Source organism: Dermacentor variabilis, chromosome 2, assembly GCF_050947875.1.
Source record: "Dermacentor variabilis isolate Ectoservices chromosome 2, ASM5094787v1, whole genome shotgun sequence".
NCBI classification, from domain to species: domain Eukaryota; kingdom Metazoa; phylum Arthropoda; class Arachnida; order Ixodida; family Ixodidae; genus Dermacentor; species Dermacentor variabilis.
The window spans coordinates 106243220-106259673 of NC_134569.1; the positions used below are offsets into that span (position 1 = coordinate 106243220).

The 16454-nt window shown below is 47.3% G+C and overlaps 1 protein-coding gene across 10 annotated transcripts in view; it reads right to left on the reverse strand.

The window, feature by feature from the left end:
- The window catches only part of EndoA (SH3 domain containing GRB2 like, endophilin-A), a 112334-nt gene that overhangs the window by 36251 nt on the left and 59629 nt on the right, over positions 1–16454 (reverse strand). For all 10 annotated transcript variants that reach the window (XM_075681609.1, XM_075681617.1, XM_075681616.1 and 7 more), the window contains exon 2: positions 13432–13489. The gene's annotated coding sequence lies outside the window, so the exon portion shown is untranslated. The remainder of the gene's footprint in view (positions 1–13431; positions 13490–16454) is intronic.

The following is a 16454-nucleotide window of genomic DNA, read 5'->3' on the forward strand; positions in this document are numbered from 1 at the left end:
TTTTTTCCCCCAATATCATCCACAGGGGTTGCTTATAACCATAGTCGATATTAATAATAATCAGTTATACGAGAATATGTTCAGCTAAGCGTGCGCGGCGTAGTGTGCAGTGTCGTAAAAAGAAATGAACAAGTGGAGGTTGGGCGTGAGGTGGGGGATGGGGGTGTTAACATTGGACCGCGATTTCTTAGTTTCGGCTTTTTCGATGCTATTCCTCTTAGCGCTCCCTCAGTGGACATGCAGAGCGACGCTCCGCTTGCGCTATCAATGGGATCAGCGGGCTGTCAGCGGTGGATGATAAGGGTGGGCGCGGCTGTCTAAACAGATAGTCCAACTAGATAGATAGACCGTCTGTCCGTCCGTGTTTGCCTTAGTTGACATCAAACCACAAGTTCTCAAAGGATGCGCGCCATGTGTGGACGTCACCTGGGGCTTTAGAGTCGCCGAATGCCGTGGCCATATTCCACGCGAAGCTCGCGGGCGAGTCTGGTGCTGGCAGTTGCAATTTAACTACAGACTGACGCAGCCGCAATGGTTACACGGTGGGCGCGCAACATTTAGCTACCGAACATCATTCCGTAAGAATGGAATTCCACGTATACACTACTCAACCAATGAAACGCGGTAACCGAGTAATGCGTGGTGCGGAGGTTCCGCCACATTTCACGCAATATGCGACCGAAACATAAAGGAGCGCAGGTGGTGCTTGCATAATGCTACTCTCACATGCGGCAAGTAAGCTTCACCGCAGCGTACGAGGTATGAAGGGGAAGCACGTGCCGCATCTCGCTTTGTAAACTATGTGAAGGTCAGCATCCGCAAACATATCAGCCAGCCAAAAAAAAAAAAAAGAAAGAAAAGAAGAAAGATAATAATAAAATAAAGAACCTCTACAATCGAAATCGACGTGGTCTCGTGCGTGTCATGCATACAGAAAATTAATAAGCAGTATTCTGCAGCATTTTTTGAGGGAACAAACTAGTCATTCCAAACCAGCCGCCTGCCAGTCACAGACTGATCGCGTCTAGGCACAAGGCTGCGGCCGCACTAAACGCGCTGCAAAATTTCTCGCGCAAGAAGTTTGGTAATCACTAGCTAAGGAGTTAAACAAAAGCTAGCCAGAAACACTACGTCGGTTTAGACATGTCGGTTATTGTTATAGAACCCAGTTTACATTTGACTTGCTGAAAGGAGTTGATTAAGACCGGTAACTTCGACCTCTTCAATTTCGCGCCCACATCGCGGCACTGATGACGTCGGTGGTCAATGAAGATGTTCTGTTCGCCTATCTGGGCCCTACTTGTGAATGGTAAGTTGCCAAAATCTGTTACGTTTACAGGGCGCTTCCTTTCTATCCGAACGCAACGCAATCGTTGTTGACTGGTAAACAATGAATTAGCGCCGAGCAGACGTCGTCAAAATTTATGACGTCACAAGGAGCTGGGGGCGTGAATTTCACGGTAGCGTCGCCGTACTTTCGTTTGAGCGTCTTTCCTCGCCTAACGAGCCCGCAGTCGCGGTGATGGTGAACGTCAATTACTTGCTTTAATTTCGAGTTTGCCGATTTGTTCACCCTCCCCTTGGCATCTTCCAAACACATGATTATCTAGTTGGCAGAGCGACTGCACCGAAACGACGGTGGTGCCAGGTTTGATATCCAAACCAGCACAAATACTGTTTTGTTATTATTATATTTTTTTAAGTGTGAAGCTTTCATCCCGAAGGACCCCAATGGGTTCCCCTTGTAGCTTCGCGCATACATTCTGATAGATGCATGCCAACTTCTCCTTTCGTATGAAACTTTGGAGAACTGCGCGGGTCACGTGTTTGACGCCCCCGTCTCATACACTATATACGTACACTGCTGGCGCGGAGAGGAATTAACCTCCACTGAAAAGGAAAGCACTTGCCGTCAAATCGTCTCCAGCTCCTCCGGCTTGCTGCGTGCAGACTTTTGTGTACAGGAAAGACCAATAAATGAATGAGTGGCAGTAAAATCTAACCAGCGACAGAATTCGAGACGAGAGAAAGCACGAGAAATCGTTGACAAAGAGAAGGTATAGCATTAAGTTTATCTTACTTGGCGCTTCCTTTTTATTTATAGCGCATTCAGTTCTTACGCCTTCCCGGATAGTACGCGTACTTCAGACCTTTGCAAAATGCATCAACAAAGCAGCCAGATCGACGTAACTGGCGTTATCAAACATATACTTTCGTTGTTTTAAACCGCGCTCGGTTTCGGAGCGAAATGATGCGCAGTTCTGCGTGTCAGCGTCCACTAAATAAGGTCTCTTTAGAGGCTTAATTTAAAAGCTGATTTGTTATGAACTGACCATTATAGCTACAGACATCCAGCTGGCATTGGGGGCCTAATATCGAAGTTAATTAAGTTGTGGCGGTCTATAGTGGTACCATATACCACTGACGCGTACGCGCGCGCGCGCGCGCGCACGCACGCACGCACGCACGCACGCACGCACGCACGCACGCACGCACGCACGCACGCACGCACGCACGCACGCACGCACGCACGCACACACACACACACACACGCACACACACACACACACGCTATGACCGCTGCTACCAAAAGCCGAGTCCATTCGGCACTCGCCGGCACTAAAGCCCCTCCATACTATACTAGGCCGATGAAAGGGCTTTATAGACGGGACAAGAGGTTAAAGCGTGTCCCTCTGTGTTTTCAAGTGAAGCGAACAACTGGAAGCGCCAATTTGGCAGCTGTCGTCGACACGGTCATTGCATGGCCTTCAACTTGTTTGTGTTACCACGCGACCACCAACCCCCGCTTTCGGTGACGTGATAAGTCGCCTTTCTCGCGTCCGAAGCCACGCTGCCCTTGACAAACTTTTTGTCGCGCTCTCGAGGAATTGAAGCTTCGTACCGTAACTTTGGAACACACATCTACCTTTAAAAAAAAAGCAACAAGAAACTAGGTCAAGACCATCAGATGCCAGGAGTAGCCGTCTGTATGCGGTACGTGCACAAAGGAACCGTCCCCTCGTGTTTGATATATGATAAAGACTGCTTTTCTTTGCCCGAACACAGAGATAAGACGTAACGTCGTGTGGTGGGTTCCAATATTGACGCTGCATCCGAGATTCTCGGGTCATCTGGCAGGCTTCAAAACGAACTAATTACGGTTGCTTTTCGTCGCCTGTGACGACACGGAGGCCTACATCAAATCAGCCACAATTTCTCGAAAGCTGGCGGTAACAAAACTATTAAACCATTTGAATACCGTTTCTCGTGCATCTGACGTCCTATCAGGAGTGTATGTGATAATCACGTAATACAGTTACGCATGCACTTGGCATCCTATCCGGGGCGAATGCAGTAACTAATCGTTACCGAGTTAATTTTGAGGGGTACTGAAAGTAACGTTCAATTTAACGCAACAAAGGTTTTGCGAAGACATTCGTTCAAGGACTGATGATAGTAAACCCCCCCCCCCCCAAAAAAAAAAGAAACGCAGGTACCAAATAAACAAACACTTTAAAAGCAAGTACGCGAGATATGCACAGCACGTGAAGAGGAGATACGGCACACACACGTGCGGTAACCTATCCTAACCTCCATTACGTAGAAAGAAATGCGAGGCACTCCACATTGAAACAGCGGGGAAAGGACAGGACGGAGGCAGACACGATCGAGTGTGAACGTACACGTGACCCAACACCCGCAACATCCCCGGCCAATCAGGTGCGCGCGCGCTTGTGGCTGCACGCTACTGTTGTAGATGACTGTGTCGCTCTGGCGAGGACGGCGGATCATGCGCGCTACTCGTGAAATTGTCGAGGCGGGAGCGATAGCGTTGCTGGGTGACATTCGCGCAAGCGTGGCTCAACACACACCTTATTGACAGGGAGGTCCCACTTATCTCCAGATAACGAGAGCACGATAGGTGACTGCGTGCGTCATATATCTCCCCTGCACGTGCCAGCAGTGCATAGCTTGTTCTCGTTTCCTTTTTGTTTTTGTTTTTTTAATGCGTTAGCATTAGGAGTGTCAAAGTGCGAAGAAGCACAGAGTTTCATACAATTACTAGAGAGAACTGTGGTGCTGTGTCTATATGGGAGCTGCAAGAAGGAGCTGCAAGCATACTTGCAGCTCCCCTATAGGCACTACCTCTAGTAATTGTAAGGAACTCTATGCTTCAGGGCACTTCAGCCCGCATTGCAGTACATGGATTTGCCTAAACTTGGTCCTTCTGGCTTTAAACGGCTTCGTGACTTTGCAAAAAAGTAATTTTTAATTATTGCGATAGGAACGTTTACGCAAACACTACTAAAATTGTCCGACGGCAGGACTCGAACAGGGGACTTCTAGCACGAAAGCCAGATATTGAAACCCTCACGCCACAATCACATGGACGAGCGAAATCACCGCAATTAGCAGCGATTATGCGTGTTTGCACAGTTTTGTTAACTACCGCATTTAAGAAATATGCGCCGTCAAATCTGCGGTAAAAAAGCACTGTTATTCCACTTCAGTTTTTTTTAAACATTGTTTTATGCGTTGAAACGCAAAAGTAACTGGAACGCCAATGCATTTCGTCGGACACTGAAAATTAATATCCCGACACTACAGGGTGTTTCACTTAACTTGAGCCAAACGTTAAAAATACGCTTATATAAATGCCACATAGCTGGAAAGAACTATAAGGTAATGTTGTTTGCCGTCGCTTGGAGGCACTAAGATTACTTGTTTAATCCCGCCTAACTATACAATCTTAATTAATTAATCAACCAACCAACCAACCCATAAATTGTTATAATTAGATTATAGCCTTAATTAACAAGCCCATAAATAACACCTAACGATTACCAAGCCCCTAAATACACGCAATGTACCTCGAGCGGCTAGTCGCGCGGCAATTTACTCCGCGATGCGTAATATTTGTTCCTCACGTCGCGCGTTTTCCCGCCTTCATGCTGCTGGCCGGCTGCGGTGGAAATTGACGGCGCGGTCAGCAACGCAGCCCGCGCGGTATAGCTACAGTACACTGTAGTATATAGCCCCCAAGCGGCCGGTATGACACGGGCGTCGGTGAGATAAATAGTCACAGTCATCACCGAGAACAATCAGCAAATAGATCCCCTATAGTACTTAGAACTCGCTTGTACAGCTTCGCTGTCTTTGATGTATACATTTGCTCACAGTGGCGTACGTCTAAGTTTTTTTCCCTCTCTTCCTGCTGATTTATATACTGGACAAAACTGTCGAAAAAAACTAATCGCGCACGCAAATCTGTACGTCCTGACTGAAGAGAATGTCGTCAAACCGTCAGGCTTGTCACGCTACGTCTCCCGCGTCACGAGCCAAGATGGCCGCGTTTCTTTAGCCCTGCAGCTAGCCGCCATAGCCCAGCTAGCTAAGACGGTCTGGGAGACGCAGGCGTGTGTATAGCTTCACGCTCTCGAACGCCGGCGGCGAAGAAGAGAATGGCCAGCGTGCACCCGGCAGATTGTTTTGTTTTCTTTTTCTTGGATTGTTTTCTTTTCTTTTTCTTCCAAGGCGAACCTTCTTTCCTCCTCCGCCCATCGTCCCGTCGTTACCCGGAGCGAGCGAAGCGGCGTGGGAGAGGGCAAGTTCCCAACGTCGCGAACCCATCACGGAGGCGCTAATTATTCACCGAGCTAAGTCCACTAATCACGTCTTTGCTTATTCAGGCCGCGTGATTAAATTACGCGGGACAACACGCCCTGTCCACCACTGAGTGGTCGGCGCGAGAGAAAGGCGTGCCGGTGAAAGGTGGTCGTTAAAGAAAGAAAGAAAGAAAGAAAAAGAAATAAAGAAAAGAAGGCAATTCAATGACGATGCAAAAAAGAAAGCCGTCAGAACACTGCAAGCAGACGCCATTTCTCAACGGCGATTTGTTAATTAAATCATCATTGATAAGAATCGCCACAAGAATTTCTTACAGCTACGGTCAATTCGCGGCTAATTTCACACACCGGTTCCGTTAAGGAATTCGTTCCGCCTACTTCGAAGCAAGAATGAAAACATTGTGGTCGTTTTTGAAAGATATAGGGCACTGGTCAAGGCGGGTTTCGGCACTCAAGGCCTTAAGGGCTTTGCTCAATTGTGCGACCGCCTTTGAATATTGTTGCGCGTAACATCGCGTTACTGTGTGCATTTTTCTTGTTTTTTTTTCCTCTCTTCCTTCTCCTTTTATTCCCTTTACCCCTTTCCCCAGCACAGGGTAGCCAGCCGGTATTGACACTGGCTAACCTCCCTGTCTTTCCTTCCCTTTTGTCTCTCTCTCTCTCTCTCTCTTGTGTGGTCGTTTGAGAAGACACCGTGAGAACATTGAGGTTGTTTTCAATCACCGGGCTAACATGGGATGCAATCGTTAGGAAAGCGCGACGGACGAGATCCACGTCTGACGAACTCGGATTCGCTATGCACTAAACAACCGGTTTTCGTGAATGAGCCGCTTCGAGTACGTTTAAAAACAATAATTTCGAAAGCTTTCAGATACATCCGTGTGGTCACCTTCAAAATAGTTTCCATTATACACATTACACTGGTTCCACCTATACTTTCATTGCTGGAAGCACCCTTGGAAGTCTTCTAAGCGCCTCAGCAGCGATGACGTTTACTTTTCAATTTTCGCCTTATCCCCGAAATTTCACGTCTGGGAAAAAGAGAAGAGGAATGATGCCACAGGGTGCTAAATTCGGCTAATAAGGAAGGTGTTTCAGCAGAGTGATAGAATTGCATGCCAAAAACTCACACACTATATATATCGATGCAGAATGCGTAGGGTGGTTATCGTGGTGCCGAATTCCCATGACAGTCAAAAAACACGATTGACATGACTTGGATGCTTGCTTTGCTCTTTCGCGTTTTATTTTTTTTTATTTATTTATTTTTATTTTTTATTTTTTGTCATGGGTCCCCTTTTTCCACTCCTTGGCCTGCAACTTCAGCTCGATGTCGCATTCGTAAATCTAAGTTTTGTCACCGGTGACGACCTGTCGCAAGAAATCGTCGCTGTCGTCTGAAGTTTTTCAATCAATGCAACATTTTGTTCGCCTCAACATTTACTCGAGAGTCATCATTTTCGCCAACTCTTGGCGCAAGCCCTTTTCATTTCCACAAGCTCAGTCAGAATCCGATGAGCGGACGATCTCAGCTCAAACCTACTGCTTCTACCATCAACAAGGATTCGGCGGTCACTGAGCACAATCGATGTTTTCACTTTCGCACGAGGTGGAGGGGCGTCGTGATCTTGCATTGTCCTTGGGGTCATCACAGCCTTCGCGAAAAAGATGGACCCACTTGAACGCAGCCTTTTATTCCCCCTTTAGGGCAGCCTCTCCATGGGCCTTTTGCAACATTTCATGAATTTCTGAACCATTCTTGCTCAACTTCAAAAGTAATTTGACATTGATCCTCTGTTCCGCTTGCTCGTCGATTTCTATTTTGACAAAGACTAAAAAACGGGTCGCACAAAAATTGCACGCGTGAAATTCTGCCTTCTCACGCAACTGTCCGGTTTGTACTAGAGGTCAACCGGGCTCTTTCTATTGGAGAGAGCACGAAATTGCCGTGGCTACACCATCGCCCACTGCTGACTCACTGCGCGAACTTTTGTGACATACCTTGTACGCCTCCGGTGCCTTTATTTTTTCCGTGCTTATCCAGTGAAAAGACCGACGGCAACTTGGAGGGCGCCACTTCCACAGTGGTTGGTCACAATCTATGGAGAACTTACTAAAGGTCACTCAGCACTTGTCACGCGAAAGCACTACAACACGTTTAAAATGTCTAAAAACGTGGCGCAGCTGCACTAAACAGCCAGTTCCCACGCATTTAAGAGCGGCCCGGCAGGCATTACATATTGCAAAGGGACCGCACGATGGAATACAACAGTGTATTTGACTCTGAAAGTGACACCAAGCCATCAGTTCCGCTGATTCGCTACCTCGTTGTCTAGCCCCTCCATTCTTCGATCCCACAGCTACCACCAAATATAACGAAGACGCCACGCCGCTAGACTTTAAAAAACGCACTGGTGGTCATCATCTTGCAGCTTCATTCACTTCGTCTTTCTCGTCCTCTTCTTTCTTCACCTTCTCTCTGCGATCGCTTTGGTTCGCACATAACTCTTTCGGAACAACCCGCAACAATACATATACCTGCGGGGGCTATGGCTCAGAGTACAGGGGCGTGAAAGGGTTCGAACTCGCGCGTCATGAATTATCATTTTCTCAAACCCGATTCCCGTATTTTTTTTTTTTAAGTGCACTCGAACTGACTGCCACGCTACCACTGCTCGTAAAACAACAGAGGTACCGACAGAGAATCGGAAGACGGTGGTCTACGAGGACCAGCAGGAGGAGACTCAAGTCCAACGCCAACATTTCGACAAGAGCGTTTGTCTTCGTCAGGGCGGCAACGGCTGCATCTCTGGCTCCATACGCAACCGTGGAATCTATGTTCCCACACAAAAGTATTTGAAAAGAAGAAAAGAAAAAAAAGAAGAAATGGAGACGGCACGCAGCTTCGAATGACTAGAGGAAAAGAAAAATAAGCTGACGGCACATTTCTTTCCTTTTTATTTTTTTATTTCTTTTTTTCAAGCGGAACATACGGCTAAGAAAACTAAGGAGCCTCACGGCCGGTGTTTGTTGGCGTCAACGAGGGAGGGCGTCAAAGGGGGACCCACCAAAGCGGAAACGCAGCGCTGCCGCTTCGCCGGCAAGGCCGCGAGCCTCGAAATACCCGCCGCGCCGCCTTCGGGGTTCTAAAACTCCACGCGGCGCACGGAAAATACGTACTACAACCCGGGGCGCGACTCGAGCAAGGAACAGCTTGCGCCCCTTTCGTCTGTCTGGCGCGCAAGGGCGGCGACGGCAGCAAGCAGACGACAACAGGAGCAGGCAAGAGGGCAACAGGAGCGTGAAGCAAACGTCACACAACGAACTACGAAAAGCCACAGCAAAAACGAGCGGACGACTTACTGGAACGATGAGCCCAAGGACGGTACGACATGCCAGTCGAATAGTACACGCGCGACGTGATGGCCCCTGTATTACCTGTATGGTCGCGGGTGCCATGCGCACACCTCCCCCCCCCCTTCCCTTCCTGGAAAGGCCGAAGAGAAAAAAAAACGAAAATAGAGCCACATATATTGCATAAACAAATGACAGTGTTGACGCGTCGGCTTCTACGTCACCTTCCGCCACTCCCTTAGTTTTCTTTTTTGCCAGAAGTCCGGGAATAATGAGACGGCCATACTTGCGTCGCCTTCGTGCAAGCCGAGAAATGGAACTTGCAGTTTTGGCAATGATGTCCAAGAGCGAGTTAGGAAACGGGAATGCAAACAGAAACAGGAATTCTGCAACGCGGCTGAAGTAACAATACACACGAACGCGCGAGCACCGATCGGTAATTGGATCGGCTGTCTGGCCCGAATCCCAGCCGCAACCGCTGTTCTTGCAGTGCGTTGCTTATGCAAGCGCTCCGGAGTATAGTGAGTGTGTTCTAAGAACGGCGCAGAATTTTGCCCGGTGTCATAACTGCCACCGGTATCAAATTTATTGACAATGGGGAGGAAAATGGGGACATTATGACTGATGTGCATGCGAACCTTCTTATACCACCCTTTCTATATCAACGTCTTCAGAACAACCTTGTTGTATATATCTTCATACATCAGTCTTGCTTACTAACTAATCACACTGCAAGAACATTTCGCTGACAGCAGAAACAAACACGTTCTCCAACAGCTATAGTCCGTCGGCGCACAAGTATTACGCAGTTCTTGACCGGAAACTAAAAAAAAAATGCCTCCTAAATATTCACAATTGGCGAAGACGACAAAGAGTCGACCCAACACACTAGAAAATTTTCTATAGTAAGCCCGCAGCTTTATCGCGACAATAAAACACGTGTAGAACTGGCCTAATCGTAAACACAGAACATCAGAGCCCGCGCGCACACGCACGCACGCACGCACACACACACACTCTCTCTCTCTCTCTCTCTCTCTCTCTCTCTCTTGCTAGGATAGGATGTCTGATTAATGTTAATGATTAATGATTAATGTTAATGATTAATGATATATATAAGTTCGCTCGTACCTGCGTAAACGCGACACAGTTATACGATGCCCGCGACAGCTCCTTCCTATTACCTCGGCCATAATTACCACAATTACGATAAGAAGGACCGTTACAAAAGGCCGTCCCTATACAGGGCGGCAGGATAAGCACCTTGCGACAGATTACGACGGAGGTCCATTATTGTTAAGTTGCGCTTACTTGTCTACGGGCGCACAGAATTTAAAAAAGAAAGGAATGAAAGCAGAGGGTAGGTAGATGGAAGCAGAATCATCTACTTTACGTGAGACTGAACATCACAGCATCTTTTGAAGGTTTTTTTTTTTTTTGTACATCATTTGCCTAGACTATACAGAAGCGCAGCAGGCTTGTGGTAATGAAATGACGGTCGCAAGTTTCTGTTATATCAGCAGGAACGATGCTTTTCAAAAGGCATACTGCGCGATTCGAATAAAGAGCAAAATCTCATTATCTGACGCAACATGCACACGTTGCTTCTACGAAGGGCTGGGTGGGATCCGCTGTTCTTTCGTCGCGAAATTGGATGGCACTTGTGTTTTATTTCCATTATATATATATATATATATATATATATATATATATATATATATATATATATATATATATATATATATATATATATATATATATATATATATATATACACACACACGACAGAGCTTGCTTTAATTTTTCCTGTTTATTTTTTAAAGAAAAAAACAAAACCGAGTTTACGACATCGAAAAATTTCAACGAAATTCGAAGCGGTAGCGAAAATTCCGTGCATTGTGGGGCTGTTTACAACGCGTAAAACCTACCGGTCCCGTTTTCGGCACCGATTTATAGGATTTAATTTTACATCGCAATGTGAGTGCGCAGCCGCCGTGTAACAGCGGAACAAATTTAGTCGGCTACAAACGCACACGCTTTGAGAAATAAGACTTTTAGAGATAGCGGACACAAAGTTAGGTGACCCTGTACATATCGGACCAACGTACAGAGAAAAGGAAAGACCAACAAAAGTGCCCTCGCCGAGTACGGCTTAGACGCATGCTCAGTGCCGTCGACGATATTATATATATATATATATATATATATATAATAAGAATAATAGACCGTGTACTCTGAACACGACCTGGAATACACTTTTTCTTGAATGATCTTACGAATTGCTGGCAAATTATTAACCTAACCTAACCTAACCTAACCTAATGCGAGCGCAAGCACGTAGTGAGCCGCGCCAATTCAATCCAGAGGAAAGATCGAGAAAAAGAAATTCTAAGGTTCTGTTGTGCAGTTGTGAAAAGATCATTAGCCAGTTCTGTTGGTTCATTCAAAAGTGTATAGCAGTGTATTTAACAATTTTTATTTGGAGTGTAACCCCTTTTCGCACTAAACCACCTTTATATTTCCTTTATGTTAACCGTTGACACAAGACGTAACGTTGTGTTCACGCCCAGCGAAAAGATCGCTCAAGAATGTGCGATTTTCTTTTGTTGCTCTTTTGAAGGCTGTAGTCAGTTTATAATGGTAGAAGTAAAATATAAGTACACAGTAGATTCTGCCTGTGGGAATAGGTCAGATGTACCACAGTTGTAGAAACTATTAAAAGTGTTCTTTTAAACTTCTTTATTTTTTTGACAGACATATTTTTTTGCAGGTTTTTTTAGAAAGAGCGGGCCCATATAGCTTGTAGGCTATATGGGCCCGCTCTTTCTAAAACACCAGATCGTGTTCAGGGTACACGGTTTATTGTTCATTTTTTTCTTAGGATTTGACTGAAGGTACGTGGAGCCATTCGCACCTGTTGAATACGTGAAAAGTCACAGAGTACAAACATCCGCACCGGTAGAAGAAGCAAAAGTTAGTAAAGAAAATATCAAACGGTGCCTAATCGCCTATGCGGAATACGCAAACGCGTTCCTGCTTCCGCTGACTGCAGCAAATCTAGTACTTACCGGCACATGCGATTTAACGTGAGGCACTTCCCGTGTTTCCACGAAATTACCGCAGCAAACCTAACCTTCGTCGGGCATCTCACATTTGCATGTGAAAAAGACCAGCGCCGCCGCGCTCGCACAAATGTGAGATGCCCGACCAAACGTTAAAAATATGCAAATTCCACTTGGCCGGACAGAACCAAGGTAATGTTGTTTGCCGTCGCTTGGAGACACGCAGTTTTTTTTTTCAGTCCGCCTAGTTGAGTCATTAGTCTTAATTAATCAACTTCTCAAATATTATGATTAGACGAGAAATGTCAATGAAAGAATTGTACAGCAGCATGAAAAACTCCCGATACAGCTTTCTGTTGCCCGACGCGAGCTATTTCGAGCGTGAAAGAGGCCCGCGAACACACGCAAAGTGCCTGGAGTAGCCAGTCGAGCGGAAATCTTGCGTGTACAGCGTGTAATGCCGGAACGTTAAGATAAAACTTCGCACTTCTGGTGCTTGCTTTACGCACGCGTGCCGGAAGGCTGACGAAATTCTGATAGGCATGGTTTCAAGAAAGAGGAAGAAGGAAAGGCAAGGAGGTTAATTAGACTCCGTCTTGCGTTGCTACGTTACGCAAAGAGGCAGGGGGAGTGAGAGATAGAGTTGACAAGAGTTCAAATTACGAGCGTGCCCTGGATGATTTAGCATTTCTGCAGTATAGGGCACTGGGGCATCATTACTGGCTGAATAAGTTTTTTTTTTCTAAACTATATTTGGTTTTCGTCTCTCGGATATACAACAATTATTTCTAAATTGGTAATAGATGCTAGAAAGACAATAAATGTACAGCGGAGGACTGTTCGCGAGAAAGGAAGAGTGTTTCACATATGGTATCGTTTACTCGACAGGAAAAGAAAAAATAAAGATGAAAAAATAAGAAAGGAAGCTGGTTTTTCAAGCAGGAGTGCTTGAAGTTCTGTCATGTAAGCCGAAGCTGCCTTTTTTTGTCAAACACCGCATTCTCTTGCAGGTCAGTGAGCAACCTGTATAGATCATCACGATTGAAAAGGAGGGAGCATTCATTGGCCGAGACTGTCGCCTGGAGCCGCGCCTGCTGCTTTCGTCGGGCTGATGATGTCTCTCAAAGTTCTCCGGTCGCAATTATCTGTCGCTCGCGTAAGTTTTCCACAACGCGGTGTAAGATGACACGCCAAACGTGGCTGCAGTCCTGCACTGCTCTCGAGCATAGCGGCGAAGCAGGCACAGACAGACATCGCGCGTCCTTCAAAGGCACACGGCGTTTGAACGACACCTCGCTGCGAGCTACACGCCGGCAGCGGCAGTGCACCACGTATTTGCGGCGTCGCAGGCGTATACAAGGGAGCTTTTAGTCAAAGAGAGGCCTTACCTTCGTAGCCGGACTCCGCCTTCACGTCCGCGCTGGGCTGCCCATGCCTGACCTGCAGCTGCACAGAGAAACACACACGAATGTTCGTATAAACTTTCAACGCTATCGCAACTTGCGCATCTCGCGCTAATGAAGCTACGCATACAGAACGTTCCCCTCTATGATCAAAGAAAAAAAAAAGTCCTTAATTGCGCAGAAACCCGAGTTGGACTCGTCACCGCGGCGGGATAACTACACGCGGGAGCCGAGGCAATGTACCGCCACCGCAGAAGCTGGTTGTTGATTGATTATGCGTAACGCGCGCGCGCGCGTTTATGTGTGTGTGTGTGTGTGTGCGTGTGTGCGTGTGTGTGTGTGCGTGTGTGCGTGTGTGTGTGTGTGTGTGTGTGTGTGTGTGTGTGTGTGTGTGTGTGTGTGTGTGTGTGTGTGTGTGCGTGCGTGCGTGCGTGCGTGCGTGCGTGCGTGCGTGCGTGCGTGCGTGCGTGCGTGCGTGCGTGCGTGCGTGCGTGCGTGCGTGCGTGTTTCTGCGCAAGCACGCACACATTCTGGGCATCTACAAGTTTGCACGAAACAAGTAAGTCGGGTAGAGCAGACTCGTCGGGCAGAAAACCGTTCGTCGGGTTCGCGCAAACGCCATGGTGCGGGTGGGGACGAGCGAGCGTCGAGCCAGTGTTCTGTCAACCCGTCTGCGAGTGGTGGGTTAATAATATTTGGGGTTTTACGTGCCAAAACCACTCTCTGATTATGAGGCACGCCGTAGTGGAGGACTCCGGAAATTTTGACCACCTGGGGTTCTTTAACGTGCACCTAAATCTAAGCACACGGGTGTTTTCGCATTTCGCCCCCATCGAAATGCAGCCGCCGTGGCCGGGATTCGATCCCGCGACCTCGTGCTCAGCAGCCCAACACCATAGCCACTGAGCAACCACGGCGGGTAGTGGTGGGTTGACGCTGCCACGGCACGTTTGGCAAGATGCGCGTAAACGCGGTCGGGTCAGCTCGACTTCTGATCCGACCCGCTCGCGTGGAGTTCACGTACACTATACAAAGCTCACGAAATAAAACACCGACAGAAAGGTTTCGCTCAAGCTAAACAAAGAACACCGACGTCACCAAAACAGAGAAAGAAAGAAAGATAATTAGGCGGTGAATTGTGTACAGGAAGGTTTCCGCACCAACTGGACACCTTTTGCACAACGCGTGGCCGCGCGTGGCCACAGCTGCATGCGGGGACTGCAGTGAGAGAGGGAGGGCCGGCACGCAGCGAAGGAAGGTGGCAACGCGACCCTTCCTTCCTTCCTTCCTTCCTTCCTCTCGTGTTCGCAAGTGCTAGCAAAGTGTTTTGTGACCGAGAAATACGAGTACATAGTGTAAAGCAACGGGATATCCGAACCCGAAGTTGCCAGAACACATTCACTCGAAACTATACAGCTCTTGTTTTCTTCTGAATAATGCGCAGCTAGGATGTATTCTCACAAGAACGCGAGGGCACGTAAAACCCAACACAACTCTTGCTACTCGCGGTGTATATATGTCACAAAGCCCTACGCGCACATCGTTTACAGTAAGCCGGAAACTGCCTCAAGTGTGAAACATGGCCGCGCGTAAACTGCACTTCAACGATAATCGAAATTTCGCTCACTTCAGAATAATGTTTCGCTTAAATAAGCTAAGTTCCTAATCGAAATTACTCTTCGAAAAGCGCACAGATCTGCCGATGCGGTCAGTGTAAACAGAAATAAGCCACTGCCGCTCCATGAATCGCATTCCAGAACGCGTTACGCGAACGTGTGCGTAAGCTGACAGACTTTCAATCAGCTGCGCTTCTATCGTCGCCGAAGCGGCGGCTTCTTAATTCTCACAGTATCGCGGCCACTCCTTCAATAATCACTGATGAGCGAAAGTTCTCGAAAGAAAAATTTGTTAAACACAGCATCTATAGACCGGGGGATCTTCGGGAGTCATGGCTGGTTCTATACGAAGCATGTTGCACGCCGCTGGCCCCGTTTGCAAGGCGCTGCTTCTAACGTTGTCTTTGTTTTTTCATGTATACGATTTGGTTAGTACTATACAGGCTCTATATATAAGGGCAGCACGTGCAAAACACGGACACACTGTTCGCTGTTATCGCTGCATTATCAGGTTGCGGTGTTCACTTTCTTCTCGCGTCCGTGTTTTGTGTGGTCCTGCTTTTCCGAACCACGACTCACTCGCCATCTTGCTCACACTTCTCTCGTTCTAAGCTTCGAACAGCGGAGGTGTGGCCCTCCCGTGTGTGTGTGTGAGTGTTTTTTTTTTTTTTCCTACAAAGCAGACGTTTAACACCAAACAAATGCGGATGGAGTTGAACCTTTCAATGCACATAGCCATAGGCAGACTGAATTGATTTATTACAGTTCCTCTACGCTTTATTCACCCTTTAGTGCAAGAACTGCACGCCATGCATTCTCTGCATTCGTCGCCCGATTTCTCGTCATGATGTCATCGCGGAGGTTCGGGGTATATCAATTTGCGTCCTTTATTGGCCATTAATGGACAGCATAAGGGTTGATGACGGGCTTCCCTGGAGGCAGCAAAAGCCACAATCCTGAATCCTGAACTGGGGGCCGCTCTCAGTTGCGAGCAAAAAATCAAACCGGCTTGCGTTTCTTTTTTTTTTTTTTCTTTTGTGTGTGTGCCTGTCTCCCGTTTTTTCTTTCTTTCTTATTTTCAATAAATTAATTTCCTCTGTTCTCTCTGCAGGGACGATCCCTTGGGTAACTTCAGTGCGCCGGAAGATGCTTCCATCTTGTGGCGCTGCAGTGAAGCTGAATAACCAAAAACTGCCATAAGTTTGAGTTAAGAACCGAACTCTTTAATGGGCGAAGCCCAAGAAGGCCAGCAACACTTAAACCACAACGATAGCGACGAGCTCAGTCGTCGGAAGTCGAACCTAAACTAATGGGTGAAGTCCGCCTGTCATTCCGTTGCGCATGCAATCTGATTGGACAGGCCTCTTTCGCTATGGAATAGGCGACATTATT